The sequence below is a fragment of the Narcine bancroftii genome, chromosome 5 (genome assembly GCF_036971445.1).
Source record: "Narcine bancroftii isolate sNarBan1 chromosome 5, sNarBan1.hap1, whole genome shotgun sequence".
Classification (NCBI taxonomy): Eukaryota; Metazoa; Chordata; class Chondrichthyes; order Torpediniformes; family Narcinidae; genus Narcine; species Narcine bancroftii.
This window is the reverse complement of record NC_091473.1, coordinates 232,484,127-232,507,563: the sequence shown is the minus strand read 5'-3', so window position 1 is coordinate 232,507,563 and position 23,437 is coordinate 232,484,127. Positions and strand designations below refer to the sequence as shown.

Here is a 23,437-nt window from a genome sequence, read left to right as displayed (position 1 = left end):
AGAAATAATTCAGTGGAGAATAAAGAGTATCTGACAAAATTATATATTATTTTCAGGCTGATAATTTCATCATTTATGACAGAATATTTTTTCTTCTTTTTGATGTCCGTATTGTCATGAGGACCTTGCACGAGCCCTTTTCACTTTCCTGCAGGCTGCGTCTCCAGCTGCATATGTAGTTGAAACAGTCACGATGAGCTGTTTTTGAGTGAAAATCTATCTCTCAAATGGATCCTTTTTCTACATGTTAGGTTATAGATAAATCCTTGTGTGGGCAGGAACAAAACTTGTAAGTGTTTCTAAATAACGTTCATCACAGCTTGGTTTTTTTTTTGTTTAATCCATTTGGTTGTGGATATGTTGTTTACTTGAATTTTTTAAAAATACAATGTTGCATAGCGTAAACAACCCCAACATTACAAAACCTCATAATTTAATTTTAGTGCAAGAATTAAAACCAGGCACTTCATTGAAAATTCTATGGCGGGAAAACATTCTGAAAGTACAAATCTGCTTTGAGCATCCTGGCTGTAAAATTGTTTCCTCAATTAGGTTATCAATGGTGAATCCAGAACATGGATAGAGAAACTTCTGTTTTTGCTACATTTAGGCAGATTACGGTTGCCCTGCCTAAGTTTAACTTGGTGATTCCAGACGATTTGTGAAAGGAGCTTTGTTACTCCATTCTGTGCGGGTGTTTCCTTTGCAATTCCTGCAGTAATTAATGAGATCTTCGTAAATGCACACCACTGATGTTCAATGAGACATGGTCACTGACGAGATTAGTATTCTTGAAATGCCATAAGACCACTATTGTAAACTGCAGCTGTACATCAGCCCACATACTGTAAGTTTCAAAGCTAACTGGTGCCAAAATGCAAATGAAATGGGATAAATATTTTGTAGGGATGAAAAAATTAGACTGATCATCTTTGAATTTGACTTTTTTTTCCAGTCTTACAAGGAGTATCTTCAGTGAAGTAAATATGCAGCAAATTTTCATGGATGAAATTGAAGTATAAATTGAAATGGAACTTAGTGGACACCAGTTTTCCACCAATAGTAAGTAACTTGGGTAGCTATTGTGTACAATTGAACATTTACAGATTGAATTAATTCTTGAGTTGCTTAGTTAATGGCAAAATTAAGTGTAAATGAACTGTCTTCACTTTTGCATCAGCCATCACAAGTTAGAAAAAGACTCTATCTTTGTAAATATATACAAGTGTAAAGTATGTATTGCTATATTTTAAATTATTAGCATTCCACTTTTGGCAGACAAGTCGTCGCCACCATTGAGTACATTTTTAATATTGGGTGCGTTTTTAAAAAATGAAAGCTTGTATTTTCAGTTGTGTCAAATGAAGAGAAATGCACCACTCTATAGATTTGTAAGGATAACGAAGGGCTCAAGAAATTGAGTTTAAAGAAGAAACTTTATCAAAAAAGTTAATTTTATGGGGAGTTGCCGCCAAGTGGTTTTCTCAGTGCACAACCAAAATAGTATATGACACCAGCAGATGACCCCCTTTGGGGAGGAAGGGTACAATATTTGGGGATTATGCTGCATGGTGTTTTATTTAATGTTTTGAGGAAGTGGATATTCCAATCTAAAATTTCCCCAACGAGCAGTCTTTTTGTAATTGCAATGGGACTTGGATTCACAGGTTTGACTGTGTCAAAGACCAGCTTTTCTTTCAAGAATACAATTTGGTTGTAGTTTTAAAAAAAAATAACGGCAAGGTATTTATTTGATTTCACATTCCCAGCATTTTGTGCTAAATAGTTGGGAGAGTTTAATGATTTTTGTCTGAAATTAGTTTAAATTGACTCTGTGGGGTATGATGGTTACTTTGGATGCGCATTGTACTAGTGCAGAACAACTGTGTGCCAAAGTATAAAATGAATTTCACTGTCTTCATGAGTCCAATGTTGAGGTGTATTTACTGTGACTATTCCATATTATTTATAACATGCGGTCAGTAAAAATTGCAAGTGTCTTTCCTTTGTTCCTCCTTAATTATTTCCCATTAAATCATCTGCCAGATGTAGTTGCTTGCATCCTCTCTTTGGAATCTAAAAATTCTGTAGGAAGAATAATGTGACAAGTTGACTGATATTAGTTACCTATCAGTTCAACATTGGAAGGAATTTAGCAACTGTTATTATTTATTTAAGTTCCCCTTTAGTTAATCAGTTCCAATGGACATCAGCAGTACACTTGTGTTAATCAATTTTAAGACCTTGAAGGCCAATCTTTACAACAGCATAATTTGTCACTTTTTTTTAATGACTTTGTCTTCCCCAATGTGCATAAACATTGGAATTTCATCCAAACTTCTAAAATTTTGAAGGCTATCAACTCTGCTAATCCTCCATAAAATGTTTCAGAATGTGGAAATGGAAACTGTTGAAGATATTCATGAAGTGGGTATAAGCAACATTCATATGAGAAAAAGAAGGGAACTTCTATACCTATTCTCTTTTGCTTTCCCCCTTGTCCACTTTCTTTACATCCTATGAGTTCTTGTGCCTCTTTACACGGAAAAAAAGAATATCGACAATGTGGGAGTTGCAGTGAAAAGGTTGCCGTCTCTACACTGGAGAAACTAGGAGTGGATGGGTGATTGCTTTACAGAGCGTGTGTGTTCAGTCTGCATGGGTGAAACTCGTTTATAAAAAAAAAAATCTCAAATCCCTATTTATTAAATTACATGGTTTAAAGAAACCATCATTCAATTTCAAAATCTACTTGGTAATTTAAAACTTTAAGACACTCCCTAGCTTTAATAAATTAAACAACTGTTTTATGCCAGACTTTGAATCCCAAGATACAAACTTTGCATGTATTATCATTCTTTGTCTTATTTTATGTTGTGTTATAGCTTATTAATGATTGCTTCCATTAAAATCTATGCCTTTGGTTCTCCATTTTACTTCAGCTATTTGTATCTTAAAGCTCCATTTTACTGAAGCTCTTAATGCCTTAATGGTGACAGAGATGAAATCATTATTGTTGGTCCATGCAATATCCAGTTATTCTCTATCTACTACACTCACCCCTTCAAGTATAGATTTGTCAGAAAAGTCTGATTGCTTATAGAAATTGCAGTAGTGGAGAGGGTCAAGAACTTCAAATTCTTGGGTGTCAACATATCCGAGGATCTATACTGGAGCCTCCATGTTGATGCAATCACAAAGAAGATTCACCAGTGGCTATACTTTGTGAGGTGTCTTAGGAGATTTGGTAAGTCACCGAAGGCTCTCCTAAATTTATACAGGTGTACCATGGAGAGCATTCTGGCTGGTTGCATCACTGCCTGGTATGGAGGCACTAACCTTCAGGGCAGGAATAAACCAGAGGATTGTTAACGGCCTGTGACATCATAGGCACCAGACTTGACTCCATCAAGGACACCTATATGAAACCGCCTCTATCCTCAAAGACCCCCACCACCCAGGCCATGCAGGAGCCTAAAGACGAGTACTCAGTGGCACAAGGATGGGTTCTTCCCCACTGCCATCAGATTCCTGAGTAATCAATAAATCAAAGATACTGCCTTACATATTGTGCACTATTTTTTAAAAAATTAATAGTGATGTCGTAAGATGGTTATAATATGAATGTTTACACGGTGACGCTGCTGCAAAACACAAATTTTGCGACTTGTTCATGACAATAAATTCTGATTCTGAACTCATGTTTTCTGAGGAATTGAATGTGTTCAATTGCTCCATTCATAGTTCTACCAACAGGCTAACTGGTCTCCTATTACATCCAATTCCTTTATCTCCTATTTTAATGCCAGAGAGATGTACGGTTTTCTAATCAAAAATAATAGCGCTAGATGAAATGTGGGTGATTATCTTTGGTTCCTGCTGCATTCTGAGCCACATCATTTTAAAATTCTGCTGTGGAAACCAAATGGTCCTGGAGGGGAGGGGAGGGGAGGGGTGGGGTGGGGGTGGGGAGGAGTGGATTTCATTCCATATTTATCTTGATTTGCAGAATTACTGGTCTAATTTCAGGGAGCATTCAATGATCCTGTCCAGGTTCTTTTTATTTTCGTTTCCAAATGTTTTTTTAAAAGAAAATGCATTTTTATTATCCTTGCAAGTTTTTCCTTGTAGTCCTCACTGTTTCTTAGATGTCAGAATCTGTTAGATTTTTTTCCTGGTACAATTTTTATAATTTTTTATTTTATTCTGTTACCCATTATCATGAGGTTTTGACATCTCTCAAGGATCGGGTGGTAATTCAATTGACCATCTGTTATTTTACCCATTGAGCAGATTTGCCTTGTTCACCATTTTATTGCATGGACGTCATCTTTATTTTTTGTGCAGAAACCTAGTTCTTAAATTTTGAACATCATATTTAGCTTAAAAAGATTGTTTGCAATATGATAAATGCTTACTGTTGGGTTGTTAACAAAATGAAGCTCATCGCTCCATTTTGAACAGCTTGCATGCTTGTTGGTTTAAGCAGACATGCTTGTGAGATTATCTCTCTCTCTCTCTCTGGCACACACAGACACAGACAGAGACACAGACAGAGACACAGACAGAGACACAGACAGAGACACAGACAGAGACACAGACAGAGACACAGACAGAGACACAGACAGAGACACAGACAGAGACACAGACAGAGACACAGACAGAGACACAGACAGAGACACAGACAGAGACACAGACAGAGACACAGACAGAGACACAGACAGAGACACAGACAGAGACACAGACAGAGACACAGACAGAGACACAGACAGAGACACAGACAGAGACACAGACAGAGACACAGACAGAGACACAGACAGAGACACAGACAGAGACACAGACAGAGACACAGACAGAGACACAGACAGAGACACAGACAGAGACACAGAGACCCCCACCCCCACAGAGACCCCCACCCCCACAGAGACTGTACTGCAGTCTTAAATGTGTTCTGTTTCTTGGGGATATAAATTTGCCCTCTGCTCAATGATACTGGAACTGAAACCAATTGTACCAAATTTCTGAAGCAGGATGTCATGTTAGCCACTATTTTGTTTAAGGAATGCAATTGAGGACACTTTTTTTATGGCATAGCTGTAATGCCCTCTCTCCCTAATGGTAATTTCACCCTTAATCGCAGATGCAATGCCTTCTTCTCTCCCATTTTCCTTGCCTTTCCTGCAACTCTTTGCTCTTGTGGTATATTTAATTTCCAGAACTGTCTTGCCTGTGTATTTCCATAGTTACTGTGGTATCTTGCACTCCAAATTGAATCAAAGGCTGCAATTCATCAGGTTGTAATCACTTTTGTGTTTATTTAAATTAAATAAAACACTTGAGCCACTCACTGTCATGGTATCTGATCTGTTGCACACTCCTTTTTTGTTTCTGTTTCCTGATTTTATTTGCATTTTAACTTCCCCTTTTATCCATGGTGGCTCAAACAGAATTCAAAGCAAGTTTTTAATTTTTTTATATCTATATATCAGAGAATGTTCAGCAAGGATGTTGAGAATTCTATTCACTTCCTGTGTGTGATGACCTGAATCACCTAATATTTAACCATCTTAAGAAAACTTTGGTTCAGATAGGGCGGCACGTTTAGAACAATGCTGGAACAGCACCAGTGATCTGGGTTTGAATCTGATGCAATCTGTAAGGAGTTTGTACATTCTCTCCAATGTCTGCATGGTGATGTACCATCAATAATTCACAAAAGGCTCTGTGGTGAAACAATCAGCCTTTTAATGGCTAAAGACTGAAACACTATCATGCAATCATCCACCTCCTTGACTAGCAAAAGTAAAAAGGTGGCATATAATAGGCTATGGGCTTGATAGGGCTTGGGAGGCATGTCCAGTCAGTAGCAGTCAATCATGGTATAAGTGGTTTACCACATGTGGGTTTTCTCAAGTTGCTCTGGTTTCCTCCCACCATTCAAAACCTATTGGGGGTGTAGGTCAATTGGGCGGCACAAACTTGTGGGCCAAAAGGACCTGTACCGTGCTGTATGTTTAAATTATTTTAAAAAATCAAATCTGCTGTTTCAGTCTCAGACCATGAGGTAAAACAATTGTGTGCATGCAAAATGTAAATTCCACCAAGAAAATGTCTTATAATCTTTCTTAACATCCTCATTGCTGAATATGAAACAATTATGGTTTTTAGAGTGTGGGCATGTAACGGCACAATCAAGGAATTTTTCCCCTACACGGGCAGTCTAAAAAGGAATGTGCAGGAATTTTGAATCAATCCCTGCACCGCAATTTATCCTGCAGGACCCCTACAGCTTTTTGGAGTAAGCCTGCAGTGTAAATCATGCTGGAAAAAATTAGTTGACAGTCATCCACTTTACTGTACGTCCAACCACCAGGTACCACTCAGGTGCTTGCAGTCTAAAGAGGCATGTGAATGACCATGTGGCCAGTAATTATGTTAATTTTTTTCTGCAATTTTCCCGACATTGCAGTCTTAGAAACCATAAAAGACAGAAAATGCTGGGAATACTCAGCAGGCCAGACCACATACATGGAAAAAGGACCAGAATCAATGTTTTAGTTTGGCGACCCTTTGTCAGAACCCTTTTCCCACAGATCTGACCTGACCAACTGCATACTACTAGGATTTTCTGTTTTTGTTTTGATTTCCACCAGATGTTTTTGTTTAAATTTACACATCATAGCTGAGTCTCCTACTGTGAACATCTTGTCAGATCATTTTTGATTAGACCCAAGAGTATGTTTATTCAATGTGTTGACCCGGATGAAGAGCTTGACATTTCTCAACACCTAACTGGCCTCTAAACACTTTCACCTTCAAGGCTCAATCCTGGGGTAAATGAAAAAGTAAACCACTTCAATGAATGGGTGCAAATAGATATCAAATACAATTTGACTGTACATCACTCCATAATTATCTCCTGTTTTCTCCTCAAGTTATAAATTGCCATTTCAACTTTTATTTATCCAATCAAATCTTAAATGCTGGCAATTTTTTACCCTCACTGATTAACCCTGGTAATTGACTTCCAACATCATCAGTTTGAGTATATCTGTATCTCTCTTCAGTAGTTCACTCTAATGTCCTTTTTTCATTTCAGATTTCCAGATGACCCTACGTTTTGCTTTTAGTGTTCATTCCTTTTATTAACTGCAAGCTTCTGTCAGATGTGTCACATTCTGTCATTATTTTTATCATAATTTTGTAAATGCATCTTTGATATAAATTGTTGATTTCAATGTATTTGCCTCATACTATCACAAGGTAGCGCAAAGCTTTTCAGTGTCTGTCACTTTACCAGCAACTGCATGGGAAAGTTGTAATTATGCATGCATGGGACATTCAAGTGTAAAAGTTCATTCACTTTACAAATAATTGACTTTTTAGTTTATTGATCAAAAATAGAACTAACCACACATGATTTTTAGTATTTTAAACAACGTGCTCATCTAGTAAAACTAGAAATGTTGAGGTATTTGCGTTGCTACTAAAGCCTTGCTTGCAGTAAGTACAAGATTGATTGTAAACTTTAATTGTCGCTTTAAGTCCGCAGGCACATGCAAGATTGGGTCTTATGACTGCTCTTTTAGGCTGCTGTAATGTTGATTGAAAATTCCAAAGAAGTCTGTGAGGAACCCTTGTGTAAAGAGGTCATAAGTTGCTTTTTGATGTAGTTGAGCTTTGTTCAATTTTCTGTGCATTCGGAACGCGCTGGCTGTTTGGAACATTTGCACAGGCAGCGAGGATGGCATGTCGCGAAATCATAGCCATCAGACGCTGATCATTATTGGAGTTGAGTCCAGGAAACCTGGAATCAATTGATACAAGTTGAGGTTGTTTTTCCAGACTCTTTTGTGTAGCCTTCCAAAGGCGCTATTTGCCTTGGCGAGTCTGTTGTCTATCTCGTTGTCGATCCTTGCATCTGATGAAATGGTGCAGCCGAGATAGGTAAACTGGTTGACCGTTTTGAGTTTTGTGTGCCCGATGGAGATGTGGGGGGGGCTGGTAGTCATGGTGGGGAGCTGGCTGATGGAGGACCTCAGTTTTCTTCAGGCTGACTTCCAGGCCAAACATTTTGGCAGTTTCCGCAAAACAGGACGTCAAGCGCTGAAGAGCTGGCTCTGAATGGGCAACTAAAGCCACATCATCTGCAAAGAGTAGTTCACGGACAAGTTGCTCTTGTGTCTTGGTGTGAGCTTGCAGGCGCCTCAGATTGAAGAGACTGCCATCTGTGCGGTACCAGATGTAAACAGCGTCTTCATTGTTGAGGTCTTTCATGGCTTGGTTCAGCATCATGCTGAAGAAGCTTGAAAAGAGGGTTGGTGCGAGAACACAGCCTTGCTTCACGCCATTGTTAATGGAGAAGGGTTCAGAGAGCTCATTGCTGTATCTGACCCGACCTTGTTGGTTTTCGTGCAGTTGGATAACCATGTTGAGGAACTTTGGGGGGCATCCGAGGCACTCTAGTATTTGCCAAAGCCCTTTCCTGCTCACGGTGTCGAAGGCTTTGGTGAGGTCAACAAAGGTGATGTAGAGTCCTTTGTTTTGTTCTCTGCACTTTTCTTGGAGCTGTCTGAGGGCAAAGACCATGTCAGTAGTTCCTCTGTTTGCGCGAAAGCCGTACTGTCATTCTGGGAGAACATTCTCGGCAACACTAGGTATTATTCTATTTAGGAGAATGTTTATGTTTATGGTTAATTGTTGTATATGTTATGTACTATTTGTTTTTTGAACGAATAAATAAAGTTTAAAAAAAAAAGACTTGTGGCTGAATTTCTCTCTGTGCAAGATGAAACATTCCAACAGTCAACCAGGAATATAACATCTGTGGACATAACCTTGAAAGAACTATGTCTAGCACACCACGTTGAATGAAGCAAGATAGAATGGTTTCAGAAAAGATGCTAAGACTTTTACAATCAAGTTTAGTTCTTGTGAGAAAGGTCTATGGTAGGAAAACTTGCTGGTGTTGTCATACAGCACAGTTGCTCAGATATTTAAATAGTTTTTCAAAATGTCTTGATTGTCACAAGCAATCTCCCTATCTGTGGATGCAATGCAGGTGAATCAGAATAGTGGCTGTTATGTAAATTCCCATTGGAATTGGGAGTGATTGCAGCAGAAAACTACAGAAGAGAAGTTTATACAACAGTGAGATTAATGAGAAACGTTCAAAACAGTGTTTGGTTACTTTATTCAGTAAAACTCCTGGTATCCGGCATCTACAGGGATTGCAGATGCTGGATATATGAATTTCCCGGTTGCCTGTGACATTCTCTTACAATGTCGAACTAATACACCTGCATTAAGAATAAACCGTTTAAAAGTGCAAAAAGTAAAAAAATTTGGAAAAACAAAATCAATATTTTAGTACTTAATTTACATTTTACCCCTCCATAAATCTTTGTCCGCGAAGCCAAGTCAAAGAAAGAAGAAGATGTAAAGTTCACTTTAACCTAGTAATTCTTGTAAATTGCAAAATTTTAATTGAAATTCAATCTCCGGTTGCTGGCCCAATAACTGCATTGCATTGCGCTAATCAACTCCCCCTCCCCCAAATTTACAGACAAAAACTTACTAATATACTTAATACTAATAAAGATAAAGACACTTACTAGGCGGCTCCTAGAACGCTTCCACCAGCGTTGTCTCCGCTCCATCCTCAACATCCATTGGAGCGCTTTCATCCCTAACGTCGAAGTACTCGAGATGGCAGAGGTCGACAGCATCGAGTCCACGCTGCTGAAGATCCAGCTGCGCTGGGTGGGTCATGTCTCCAGAATGGAGGACCATCGCCTTCCCAAGATCGTGTTATATGGTGAGCTCTCCACTGGCCACCGTGACAGAGGTGCACCAAAGAAAAGGTACAAGGACTACCTAAAGAAATCTCTTGGTGCCTGCCACATTGACCACTGCCAGTGGGCTGATATCGCCTCAAACCGTGCATCTTGGCGCCTCACAGTTTGGCGGGCAGCAACCTCCTTTGAAGAAGACCGCAGAGCCGACCTCACTGACAAAAGGCAAAGGAGGAAAAACCCAACACTCAACCCCAACCAACCAATTTTCCCCTGCAGCCGCTGCAACCATGTCTGCCTGTCCCGCATCGGACTTGTCAGCCACAAACGAGCCTGCAGCTGACGTGGACTTTTACCCCCTCCATAAATCTTCGTCCGCGAAGCCAAGCCAAAGAAAAAAAAGACACTTTGGGACAGTCGTCCCAGAGGGGAGCGCCATTAGCTGGCCCTTCATTGTGGGCCCAGCCATCTTATTCCAATGCAACTTTATTAAAACTTTATTCAAACAGTTGCTCTGGGCGGGGCACGACCCGGATGCTGCACTGGCTAAATGTTTGCTCCCATCTTCACTAAGGGATTGTGTGTGGCTCTGGAGAATGTTGAATTTTACAATTTTAAACTTTTATTAAGATTTTTATTTATTTTAATTTTAAAAAAATGTATTTATTTCCTGGATTTTTTTAACCATTTGCTTGGGGTGCCAATTGCTTGAATTCGGGGTACCTGGAAATTTACTGTAAGTCATTAGTTTTGACCTTAAAATAAAGTGATTTCAAATTTATAGATCAATAATTGAGAGACAATTTGAATATTATCACAGCCACTGACTGTTTCATTAGGGGAAACAGTGAAACTAGTTTGTTCAGGTGCCATGGAGAAGCACTTAGAGGTTAAGGATTTAACTACATCGTCATCAAGTTGGGACAGGTTTCTGCATCAGTGGAATGTTAACAAAAACACCATGCTAGAGAAACTGAACTGGTCAAACCGTGTACTTTATGTAGCAAAGATAAAGATGCATAATATTTCAGGTGGAGCCCTTCATCAAGGCATGTAGGAACAAGATAGCAGTGGAGGCAAGTAGCAAGGAAGGCAACATGCCTGTGGAACTGAGTCTGGGTGAGTGCATGGTTGCAGAGCTTGAGAGCAACAGGGATTACAAATGGGGAGCAGTGAGCGAGAATCCCACAGAACTCCCTTCGGAGAGCAAAGGAAGGAGAACTTCTTTAGGGTGGGATTTGAAGGGTTCCAGTCTGAAATGTTAGTTATCTTTATCTTTGCTACATAAAGTACACTGTTGGACCAGGTGAATTTTGTTTGCCAGCATTGTATTTTTACCTCAATCACAGAGTCTGCAGACTTTTGTGTTTTACTAGTGGAATGATAACATCAAGTTTCCAAAAAAGAGCTTGCATCTGTCAGAAAGTAATTTGGGTAAGCCTGCAAATGTCTGAGAATGGACTTCAGCCAGTAAAAGAGAAAACTGAGACATTGATCCAAGCAAGGAAATGTGAAAATATTGCTGAGTTCACATTGATTTTGGGCATAATTCAGTGCTTTGCCAGATTCCTAGCCAGCCTTGACAGCGTGTTCGCACCATTTCACTGACTATTAATGTAAGATGAACCAGGGTACTGGAGTCTGGCTTTGCAAAAGCCCTGTGATCTATTCATAAAAAGCCTTGACATAATGCCCATTCAAATTGCTGTGTAAAATGGGGTTAACTTGGCAATTTGCATGATTAGCACCCCAGTTATGTGGCAATTTGAAAGGGTCCAACTGGGTTAACCCTGTTGGAATGCAACCCGGTCCCTTACCTAATTCAGACATAGTCAGGGAACTCAGTTAAACTTACTTGGGTCTTGTCCATGGCCGATTTGAAAACTAAAGCGGTCGACCGGCTTATTCCAGTGATGTCAGCGCTTGGGCCCATGTGTGTGTGTGTCACTGGGCAGCCAGCATCTGAACATCCAACAGTACCTCCAGTGAGTGAGTGACACATCATTGCGGGGCTGGGATTTCCCCTTAAGTTGCAGGGTGGGCGATTTAATGGATAGAGTTCCCCTGCGATTTGAAAGGTGCTTCTAGCACCTTTGGCCCAGTAATTGCACCGGGTCCCAGGAGGGCTACCCAGGTGCTGCAATTTGAGATCGGCTAGTGATTGCTTTAGCATTTTAGCATTTGTAGATACATCCACATATAACCTGTACTGAACTTTGTAATTCTTCCAGCTGTGAATTGGACTAGTGATTTATTTATTCATGAATAGAATCTATTACATACTGACCAAAAACCCAGAAACTAATGCACTGATCAAGAGAGAATCGTTAGCCCCTTTCACATTTGCAAGTGGTCCCAGGAATAAATGGCCAATCGGCCTAAAAAGGGTCTAGTGTGAAAGGAAAATCTTCTCAATGTCACCTCACTCCGGGGAGAGACTGCCCCAACTCCTAGTACAAGTCTGCAGGTGCTGGTGTTGCAGTCAGACAAGAACAGAATGGGTAATTGCATTCTGGGATAGAAATTACCAAAGTTTTTGAGAGTGCAGGAATGTGAAGGAAGAAAAGATTAAAATTAAGGTATAAACTTTGCCATGGGAAAGTCACAGAGGAGAGAGAAAGGGAATAAATAGCAATAGTGGACAATTTTTAAACAGCATGGGAAAGTTGTTAGTGCTATAGAGCACAATTTTTAAAGACCATGGGTGGGGGGGGGGGGGTAGCAGCGATGGAGGACCTAACTTCTAACTTCCCAGAATTCTGTGCAGCAGAGAAACTCCTCCTTGAGTGCTCTGTGCATGTGTTTACAGTCCTTTCCCTGCTGCACGGAATTCTGGGAGGGCAAGTCAGGCATTGCTTTTTCCCCCTTTTCCCCACAATTTAAAAATGGTCCATTATTGTGATTTATTGCAAGCATTTCCCCAATGTCCATTAAAGGTTTGTATAGGTCAGCACATTAACAACTGGCTGACGGGCTCGTACTATGTCGTAAATAAAGCTTAATTATGTTGTAATTAGGTGTGATTAATTTTGTTCAAATATATGATCATAATACATTGATCAGGATTTGGGGCAAGTTCATCATCACACGATGCGTCATAATGTCACCAGTAGAAGGTAGAACAGTCCTAACCCCGGAGATGGCTCCTTGCAAGTGTGAATGCGTGCAGTGTCCCACTTATGAGTGGTCAAGTGTGAACTGCAAAATCACAATTCCTATTGACAATTATATACAAGTTTCACACAACATTGCTGTGAAGAATAATTTATTCTAGTTGCAGACCACAATCCTGCAAATATATTTTGTAGGGTACCAGGAATATACAGAGGAAAAGTATCCCACACTTCCATTTGTTCAAGAACTCTGTAGGTATAAATTTAAAAATGAATGTTCTTAATTTTCCATTAATTAAAATTCAAGCTTATTATCGCACACGTGCATACTCTTCCTTTAGGTCCATGGTCAGTTAGGATTATAATGGAGTTCCATCAGAAATCCTAATTGAAGAACACGAGAACAGGATGTAACCAGAACTGAAGAGGCGGCAAGGGAAAAGGAAACTTCTGAAGAACTACTGGTGCAGAAGAGGTTCACCATTAAGGGGTTAGCCAATTTGTTTTGCACACCTCACAGCTTGCTGAATAGGACTGAAGAGATAGACCCAAACATTGAATGTTTTTCACTGATAGAGAGGAATGCTCAAGCAGTATTTGCTGCCTATAAAGAAATTTATGGATTAAAGAAAAATCAAACTTGGCCAACAACACTCGACACGTTCCTGAAGAAGCCAACACCTCCCCAAGATGAGCCTCAGCCGGGTCCTTCAGGCAGTAGAGTGACAGTTCATCAATGGAGGTTATTCGACCTGAAACTCTTCCAGTGGAACACAAGGAGGAGGTTGAGAACAGAGACGTGGATGATCCTGACCCTCTTTGTTAAATTGTGTGTGATAAAGGCTTTAAGAAAAAGTGTTTGCATAAATGTTTAAAAAATGAAAAAAAAATTAGTTTAATTTATCCTAAGTTCAGTATCCCATGTAGTCTTGCTAAATGTCTACAGTAATATGTTTGCACAACGTCCACAACACAACACCCAGTTTCACAGAGCATATCATGGATGTTAAGAGAAGCATACATGTGTGTATGATTGATACACATATACACAGTCCCCTTTATATTGTTAGGGACAAAAACACTTATTTGCCCCTGTGCTGCACAGTTTTAAATTTGTAATTAACGTGTTCATTCCAGGTTTTATTGAAGGTTATTTGTATACACTTTGGTTTGACCATGTAGAAATTATAGCACTTGTTTATACATAGTGCCTGCATTTCAGGGCATCATAATGTTTGGGACATTTGGCTTCATCGTTGTTTGTGACTACTTGAGTACGTTTAATTATTTCATTGGTTCAGGTAGAAGAGAACTAGGATTGTTTCAAAGCTTTTGAGCACCTTTGGAGTCTGTAGTTGCAGCAGATTTCGACAGGGATTTTATCTGAAGGCTGCACCTGGTAATGGGAATCAGGTGACTCAGGCAGTTGAGTTGAAAAGCTCAGATCAGCAGGAAGCTGATTGGGCAATAGAGATCAAGTGATCCAGGGAACTTGTGACACAGGGTGGTATTAATTCACTTCAACTCAACAGTTTAGGAGGATGACTGGAGTTCCACACAGTACATGCAACAGTGAGTTGGAAATTTACAACTAATTAGTTTTTTTTTCTACATTGGTATTTCGGCCTCGGCGCCTTGCCGCTGTTCATCAGCAGAATGGTGAATTTGATCATCTGTTGGAACTAGGAATCTTTAGACAGTCTGACAGCAACTGGTTGTTTCCCCTCCACGTGGTTCCCAAGATGATACTGGGAGATTGGCACCCAGGTGGAAACTACTGTACAGTGGCTGATCGGTACCCCATCCTACATCTCCAGGATTTTTCGTCATCTCTCAGTAGTTGTTGCGCTTTCTCCAAGATTGATTTGATTTGGGCATGCCATCAGTGGAGTCTGCTGATGTGCACAAGACAGTGATCACAGCACCTTTTGGACTTTTTGAGTGAGTATGCATGCTGTTTGGTTTGCGAAACACGACAGACATTTAAGAGGCTAGTGGATGATGTGGTTTTCTTTTTGTGTTGACATAGATGACCTGCTAGTAGCCAGTTGACTGCCTACCTTTTGAGCATTTGTGTGAAAAGGGCATCGTTGTCAACCCAACCATGTGTAAATTTGGGGAACCGTTACTCACCTTTCTGGGCCATACAGTTGATGAACTCGGGATGACAAGGTGAAGGTCATCCATGACTTTTCCATTTCTTCGTCGCTCATGAAGCTGAGGGAGATTCTGGGTCTGATCAATTTTTACAGACAGATCATTCTGCACTGTGCTCTAACATACTCCAATCACTCACGGACTTGCTGAAGAACAGGACTAGGAAAAATCAGTCAATCACACTCAATGAGGCAGAGCTTTCAGCCTTTCATTGTGCTAAGGGTGACCTGGCGAGTGCAACTACTCTGGTTCATCCTCGACACGACATTCCATTATCTCTCATAGTCATGTATTGGATGTCGGAGTAGGTGGAGCCATTTAACAGCGCATATAATGCCTGGCAACCACTGCCTTTTATCTCCAAGCAACTCCAACTTGCTGAGACCAAGCATAGCACATTTGGTCATGAACTGCTGGCCATTTACCTTGCTGACAAACATTTTTGCCCTCTACTTGATGGCCGCCCACTCACTGATCTCAAGCCTTTGCTGTATGCTCTTGGTTCCAAACCGGACAGGCACTCCCCATGCAAAGTCCATCACTTGGATTACATCTTACAGTTCACTTACAATATTCACATGTCAAAGGGAAGGAGAGCACAGCAGTATGTGCACTGTCATGCCTGCATGTAGAGGCATTGCATGCTTCCTCTATCATTAATTTTCAGCCACTTGCCTATAACCAAGAGGATGATGATGACTGAGCTACACTTCAACAAACAATCTCGCTTTCATTCAAGTGTGAACCCTTGCCAAGAAATGATGGATGTATCTGGAGTGATGTATCTACTGGACATGAATCCCCTATGTTCCCAGGAAATCTTAACGGTCTGTTTTCAATGCTCTCCACGGTATGACACATCCTGGTATGAGGTCCACACAGAAGTTGATAACCTCTTGCTTTGTATGGCCTAACATGAATAAGGATGTTAAGAAGTGCCTTGGAGCTGCATCACCTGTCAGAAAGCCAAAGTTCACCATCATACCAGAGCTCCCTCTTGATACATACACTACCCCAGATGCCAGATTTCACATGTACACATTGATCTGGTAGGTCCTCTCCCTCTGTCAAATGGGAAAATCTTCTCACCTGTAAATACCACGTTAGCAGGTGGGCTGAGGCTATACCTATTCCTACGACGGCGGTGACAGTAGCCAGAGTTTTTGTCCACCATTGGGTAACACTTTTTGGCACACCTACATTCACGACAGACAGGGGATGACACTTTGAATCCCAACTCCTTCACAAACTGACCACAGAACAGCCTATTATTGCAGCTAATCAAATTAAGGCAGAATTGGAAGCCCTGCAGAACCCAAACTGCTGCTATGAGTACTTGCCCAATGTAATAATGGGCATCCATTAAAAGAATACTTTGGCTGCTAACTGGCTGAATTAGTGTATGGGACTACTCTAACAGTACCTGGACAGATGGTTGAACCTGACCAACCTATATCAATACTATGCACAATCAATTACGTTCATAGACGGCGGCAGTACGTGACAAATATCACTCTGCCCAGACGCATACAATGTTGTATCACATATCAGCTGAGCTCCGTTCACGTTGATATGTATTTGTTAGACGTGACTCAGTACATCAACCCCTCCAGGCACCATACACTGGGCCATACAAGGTGATATGCAGGTGGTCCAGGTCTCCTAAGTATTTCATTCTCTGTATACAATGCAAGAGGAAAACCCATCTCCACCTGCAACACCTCCACCTGTTTAAAAACAACAAGGTCTGGGAGAAAAGTACCATTGGGCCAGCTCGTTTTGCACAATATTTCAACATCTGAAGGGAGTCTTGATATTATACCTCTGTACTTAATCGCTTGTGCCCTCACTTAGTACTCTTGTGATCTTGGAGGGGGCAGTTGCAGTAGACTTCAATGGGGATTTTATCTGAAGGCAGCACCTGGCAATTAGAGACAGGTGACTCAGGCAGTTGGAGTAGATTGGCCCAATAGGAAGTTGAATGGGCAATAGAGATCAGTGATCAAGTGGTATTAATTCACTTCAACTCAGCTGTCGATACTATTCAATGGAGTTCCACACGGTGCATGCAGCAGCGAGTAGGAAAAATCAGCAGTTTGAAGCATCATAAAGAAGAAAGAGCGGACTGGTGAGCTCAGTAATTGCAAAGGAACTGGTCTTCCAAGGAAAACCTTCGCTGCTGATATAATATGATTCTCATATAATAAAGAAAACTCCCCAAATGTATGTCTGACAGATCAGAAACCTGCTTCAGGAGGCAGGCGTGAATATGTCGATGACTGCGGAAGACTTCAAGAACAGAAATACAGAGGCTATGCTGCAAGATGGAAACCGTAGCACAGGTGATGTGCTTTGGATCTTGGGCAGTTCCTTTATGCCTCAACACTTAGCTCTTGCCATCACTTTGATTCAGGTGAATCTTGGTCTCATCTGTCCACAAGAATTTTCCTGAATTCTGCAGGCTCTTTTAAATATTGGCAAAATGTAATCTGACTGTCTTTTCTGTGGCTATCGAGTGGTTTGCATCTTGCAGTGAAATCTCTATTTCTGTTTGTGTTTGTATAAGGATGATTTATTCAGTCATAGATGCTTGGAAATATCATTTATTTATAGGGATGGCTTTTTTTATGTTGAATAGTTTTGTGCATCATTTATACAGGGATGCCATGATTCATTAGTTTTTTTTTCTTTCTGATTAATTTATCCTGCTATTTCATTTGCAGAAATGATGAACACTGGCATTTTGGAAACTACTTTCACATTTTTCTCATGTCCTCTGATGCTCACCTCCACAAACACTTCAGGATTCACACCATTTGCTTGTCTCACACCATTCACTAATCTAAAATCCAGTTTCCTTGACTCCTTTCCAGTGCCTTGGTTTTAGTGCTTGACAAACTGGATATTGTATTTCATCTGTGGTTCTGGGACTTATTTGTGGTGTGTGTGTATCCATTTCTCAAAATTTGCTGTACAGGTTCTGATAATTGCATCATGAGTTATAATTTCTTGGCTCGTGCTTTCCACTGAATCAGTTTCTAATCTATTAAGTGCTTTCCTTTGTCCAAGTACAATGGCAGGATCTGATCAGCTTTCTCCCTATAGGCATGCTAAGGTCCACACATGCTTTGGATGCTTTCCATTTGGGCTCTTGCAGTGTCCTTATGCACTCTAGTATTTCATGACTATTTCATTGCTGGAAATAGTTTATTTGAGCATAAGTACTTATTATCCTACTCTATTGAGCTAATTTTGACAGCAATAAACAGATTGCAGAAAAAGTATCCATGAGATTCATCTTTTTATTTGTTATCCTCTAATTCAAGATGTTAGAACAAGATTAAAAATGTTTAGTACATAAATAGATATCAGTAATTGATAGAAAAGAAGTGGTTTCCTAATTTCTTTGCCTTCCTCTGGAATATACTTTGTCCAAATTAGTTTACTCGTTAGGAGCAATAATTGCTTGGTCAGGAATTTGTGAGTTGTGCAAACATGAAATGTAAAATATATTACTGCAAACCATCCCACCCTAAAGTGTCTGGCACCCATGGGGATTGGTAGATGCCGGATAAGTGAATGGGGAATTGGTAGATGCCGGATAAGTGAATGGGGATTGGTAGATGCCGGATAAGTGAATGGGGATTGGTAGATGCCGGATAAGTGAATGGGGATTGGTAGATGCCGGATAAGTGAATGGGGATTGGTAGATGCCGGATAAGTGAATGGGGATTGGTAGATGCCAGATAAGTGAATGGGGATTGGTAGATGCCGGATAAGTGAATGGGGATTGGTAGATGCCGGATAAGTGAATGGGGATTGGTAGATGCCGGATAAGTGAATGGGGATTGGTAGATGCCGGATAAGTGAATGGGGATTGGTAGATGCCGGATAAGTGAATGGGGATTGGTAGATGCCGGATAAGTGAATGGGGATTGGTAGATGCCGGATAAGTGAATGGGGATTGGTAGATGCCGGATAAGTGAATGGGGATTGGTAGATGCCGGATAAGTGAATGGGGATTGGTAGATGCCGGATAAGTGAATGGGGATTGGTAGATGCCGGATAAGTGAATGGGGATTGGTAGATGCCGGATAAGTGAATGGGGATTGGTAGATGCCGGATAAGTGAATGGGGATTGGTAGATGCCGGATAAGTGAATGGGGATTGGTAGATGCCGGATAAGTGAATGGGGATTGGTAGATGCCGGATAAGTAAATGGGGATTGGTAGATGCCGGATAAGTGAATGGGGATTGGTAGATGCCGGATAAGTGAATGGGGATTGGTAGATGCCGGATAAGTGAATGGGGATTGGTAGATGCCGGATAAGTGAATGGGGATCTACAAGTGAATTTGCTGGTTGCCTGATTGGTGTACTGACTGCTTAGGGCTCATTATTTTAAACTTTCATATTTTTAACCTATCTATTTTCTGCTATTTTGTTGGTTGCTTGAGGCTGCCAGTTGCCTGAATTCCTGATAATGGCGTTTTGCTGAAGACAGGCTGATAATTTTAGACTTCTACAGTCAAAGTATCAGCTTCCCATCTTTTAAAAAAAAGCATCTTTGTACCCAGTGGTCTAGCTTGCCCTGGATATCATGTGATCTATCATTCCAACCTAAAAGCCTTGCTAAAATCAATGTGGATGTAATGTACTGCCCTGTCCTCATCAATCCTTTGCTTCATGTCCACATAAAAACACAATCAAATTTTTGAGTTATGATTTCCAACACACAAAGCCACACTGACTATCTCTAATCAGTCCTTTCTAATTGCAGGTGGATCCTGCCTTTCTGAATAATCTCCAGGAATTTTCCCACCATTTGCACCCAGTTCACTGATCTGCAGTCCCCAAGCTTGTCCTTGCAGCTCTTCTGAAATAAAGATGCATCATTAGCTAGTTTCCAGACTTCCAGTATCTCACCTATGGCTAACAATGATACAAATATCTCTGCCAATGCCCCAGCAAATGTTTTCTCTTGCTTCCCACAATGTCCTTGCATGCACTTTGTCAAACCTGAGTGTTTGTCCACCTCTATTCTCTTTAAGACTGTGAGGATCTCTTTGTGATATGGATACATTTTCATCTTCCCTGAATTCCTTAGCTTCTGTGGCCTCCATGGTGAGTACAGGACAGAAATATTGAAACTTTATCAATGTATTTATTTAAGACTCATTCAGGTATTCACTTGATCCCAGCTGCCAATACCTGATGTATGCCTTTTTCCTGATCTGAGCCTCAATATCCCTTATCAACCAGGATTCCCTAAACCCCCACTTCAATCTAACAGGAACCCCATCCCATTCCTGATATCTCGCTCTCACTTTTAAAAGCCTTTTCTCTTGCCACATCTGCAAACAGCCTCTCCCACCCAACCTTGCAAGTTCCTATGAAATGCCATGAGTGTATGATAGACGGCCCCTGTTGCTACTTGTGTTTCAGTCGTGCCAAATAATTTATAAGTGAAACTTCAGTGTTGCTTTATATCTTGGAAAAATGCTGCACCAGATCTTGGGTTATAGCACCGACACATTTGGATGCACGTGGAATGAGTAAAATCACATGTTCATCTGATTTTTTTTTTTCAAGGGAAAATTTGGTCCTCAATGGAAATTTTATTCTCACAGGAATTCTCCAGGAAATTAGATGAGCAAAGCAAAAACCATGTCATGAACAATTTAAACTGTTAGCTTAAATTTGTTGACACTATTGCTGTGTAAAAGAGATTTATAGGACACAAAAAAAAACTTAGGAACACCAATCCTTGAGTCCGCACACCATTCAATAGGACCAGACCTGATCATTTACCTCAGCGCCAAATATTGAACTTGTATGTCAATTTTGCATGTGCACGTTGAGGAAACAATGATAGTGTTAGTTTCAAGATCACATGCTACCTGAGCACAATTTTTTAAACATCTGGCAGCTGATATTTGAAAATATTGTCAGAAACACTAATTGCAAGCTGCTTGTCAGTATCAATAAAATATTGAGTTCTTCAGTGCAATATAGAAAATTAATAGAAGTCATTTGAAGGTTACATTACTGTCAATACTATTTTACACCTATTTTCTCTTACACCATAGTAACTGAATGTTTATTAACTAATCTCCTGTATTTATGATCTTTATCAATTTAATATCATTTTTTCATGAAGTACTGTAAAGCTTGGTGCAAATGTACATTGTACAATATGTATGACAAGAAACTCATTATCATCCCAAATTAGCTCCAAAGCCAATAATCTCTCTCTCTCTCTCTCTCTCTCTCTCTTTTTCTCCCCCCACCCCAGTAGTAACCCTCTTGAAGACTTTTAACTGAACGAAAACGATCTCTCGGCATCTATCCAGTAATTACCTTCTGTTCCTCAGTTTGATTACGCTTGTGCATGTGGTTGAAAATTGACGCTGTTCAAGCAAAACGTTAGTTTTAATCTTGAACAGAAAACAAAACTTAATGGTGAGGAGGGTAACTTGAGTGAATTAAATGCATTTGTCAGTGCAACAGATGTTCAGAATGCAAATTGTGTGGATGTTTGCATTGCTTGCATCTTTTGGGACTGCCGAACAATATTTAATTAATACAAGCTGCTTCAGTATATTCACTAGTTAGAAGACGGTTGGTCTCAACAGAATAGGTAAACTTTTATTTATATATATATATATATATATAAAGAAATTGGAAAAACTTAAGTTATGGGAGCATGTTCTCTGCCCATATCTAATGGCAGATAAGGTGATCGCTGGGCTATTTTGTAGCAGAGGCGATAATGCAGCCTATAGTGCAGAGGGCATTGGTTCTGGAACACATGATCTTCATGGAGCCCAGCACCATAGTGCCAAATTCTGCACATTTCCTCAATCTGAGACTAAGAACTTTGCTCAGTAAAGTCGGTAGGGGTCTAAACCTAGTGTGCATACATAAGAGAGTGGGGAAAAATCAATTGCCAGCAGAAAACTAAATAGAGATTTTGAATTAAGTTGTTTTAAATATTTAACAGATTGTCTTTGAGTGTATTTCAGGATTTTATGTTTATCAATGTTTTTTTAAACTTGTTTGTGCTTTTACTTGATTGTAAATGTTCAAAGACATTAAATAGCAGAGAGAGAGAGAGAGGTTTGACAGGCAGAAGGCTGAAGCCTCAACGCTGTTTAAAGTAGTTCTGTCTGCATAGGTTGCTTTCACTGAACAAGTCCTGTGCTGTCTTGCACCTCACTGATGGCTGGGAGTTGGTGTCCCAGGAAAAGCTAGAGGCTAAGATCGCTCTATATATAACATTGTGACTAAAACGGCTTGGAATCTAGTTTGGAGGAACTGGGGCTTGGGGCAGGAATTGGATGGACAAGGTAAAATGGAATTTGGGAACAAGGGAGTGGTGCTCCTTCTTGATGGGAGGCCCATCTGCTGCAAGGTGCTTTTGGTTTTGCTTCATGTGGTGAAGATGCATCATTTGCACTAATCCTGTGCAGTGGCAGTCACTGGAGCCGCCTTCCCTTTCATCTGGAGTTCCAGGGATGATGACGTACATGGGTCATATTGTGCAAGTGTCCAGAGAAAGAAGGAAGAGACTTAACTAACATAGACTTACCCCATTGGTCACTATGGCTCTGTTGAGCTGAGGGTAAGCTGGAGTAAGCAAGCACCTTGTGTCGTGACAGACTGAGGTTTTACCTGATCTGGTGTTGTGTCAGATAGGCTGAGCCATATTGCCATGCAATGTTCCATTTGGTTGATCCCTGCTGCATTATTAATCTTAACCACATCCTTTCCTCCATTTTTGACACCAAGCCAACTTCAAATATATTATCCTTTTGTTCTTTCATATGTCCATTCACTCTTTATCGATGGGATGTAGCCTTAGATGCATGTGGTGAGAAACCTGATTACAACTCAAGACTATTTGGCTAGAGCAGTGGTTCTCAACCTTTTTCTTTCCATTCACATACCACTTTAAGTATTCCCTATGCCACAGGTGCTCTGTGATTAGTAAGGGATTGCTTAAGGTATTTGAATTCCCTCCGTCAGGTTTGTCTCCCTGCCATAAATGAAATCATTTCATATTTTTTACCTCATGATTTCAGGATCTGGAATCTTCAATCAAATGAATGAAGACTTACAGCAGGATTTGAAACTGCATGCACGCCCTACCCAGCATTTTGAATTCTGTACTACTAAAACAATTGGAATCAAATTTCAGGAGCTAGTTGCAATGATATTGTGTATTTGCATTTTAAATTTCAATGCAGAAAATCTGCAGACGATGTTATTGTAGTTGAGACAAAAATGCTGGAGAAACTCAAAGCCATGCAGTATTCAACATGTAGCAAAGATAGATACACAACAAAATCCTGAGCCCTTCATCATGGTACAG

At 40.3% G+C, this 23,437-nt stretch overlaps 1 protein-coding gene across 5 annotated transcripts in view; it reads left to right on the top strand.

Moving 5' to 3' along the window:
* LOC138765026 (neuron navigator 1-like) overlaps positions 1–23,437 on the top strand; it is a 674,255-nt gene that overhangs the window by 16,812 nt on the left and 634,006 nt on the right. For all 5 annotated transcript variants that reach the window (XM_069941668.1, XM_069941670.1, XM_069941669.1 and 2 more), the window contains exon 2: positions 956–1,062. The gene's annotated coding sequence lies outside the window, so the exon portion shown is untranslated. The remainder of the gene's footprint in view (positions 1–955; positions 1,063–23,437) is intronic.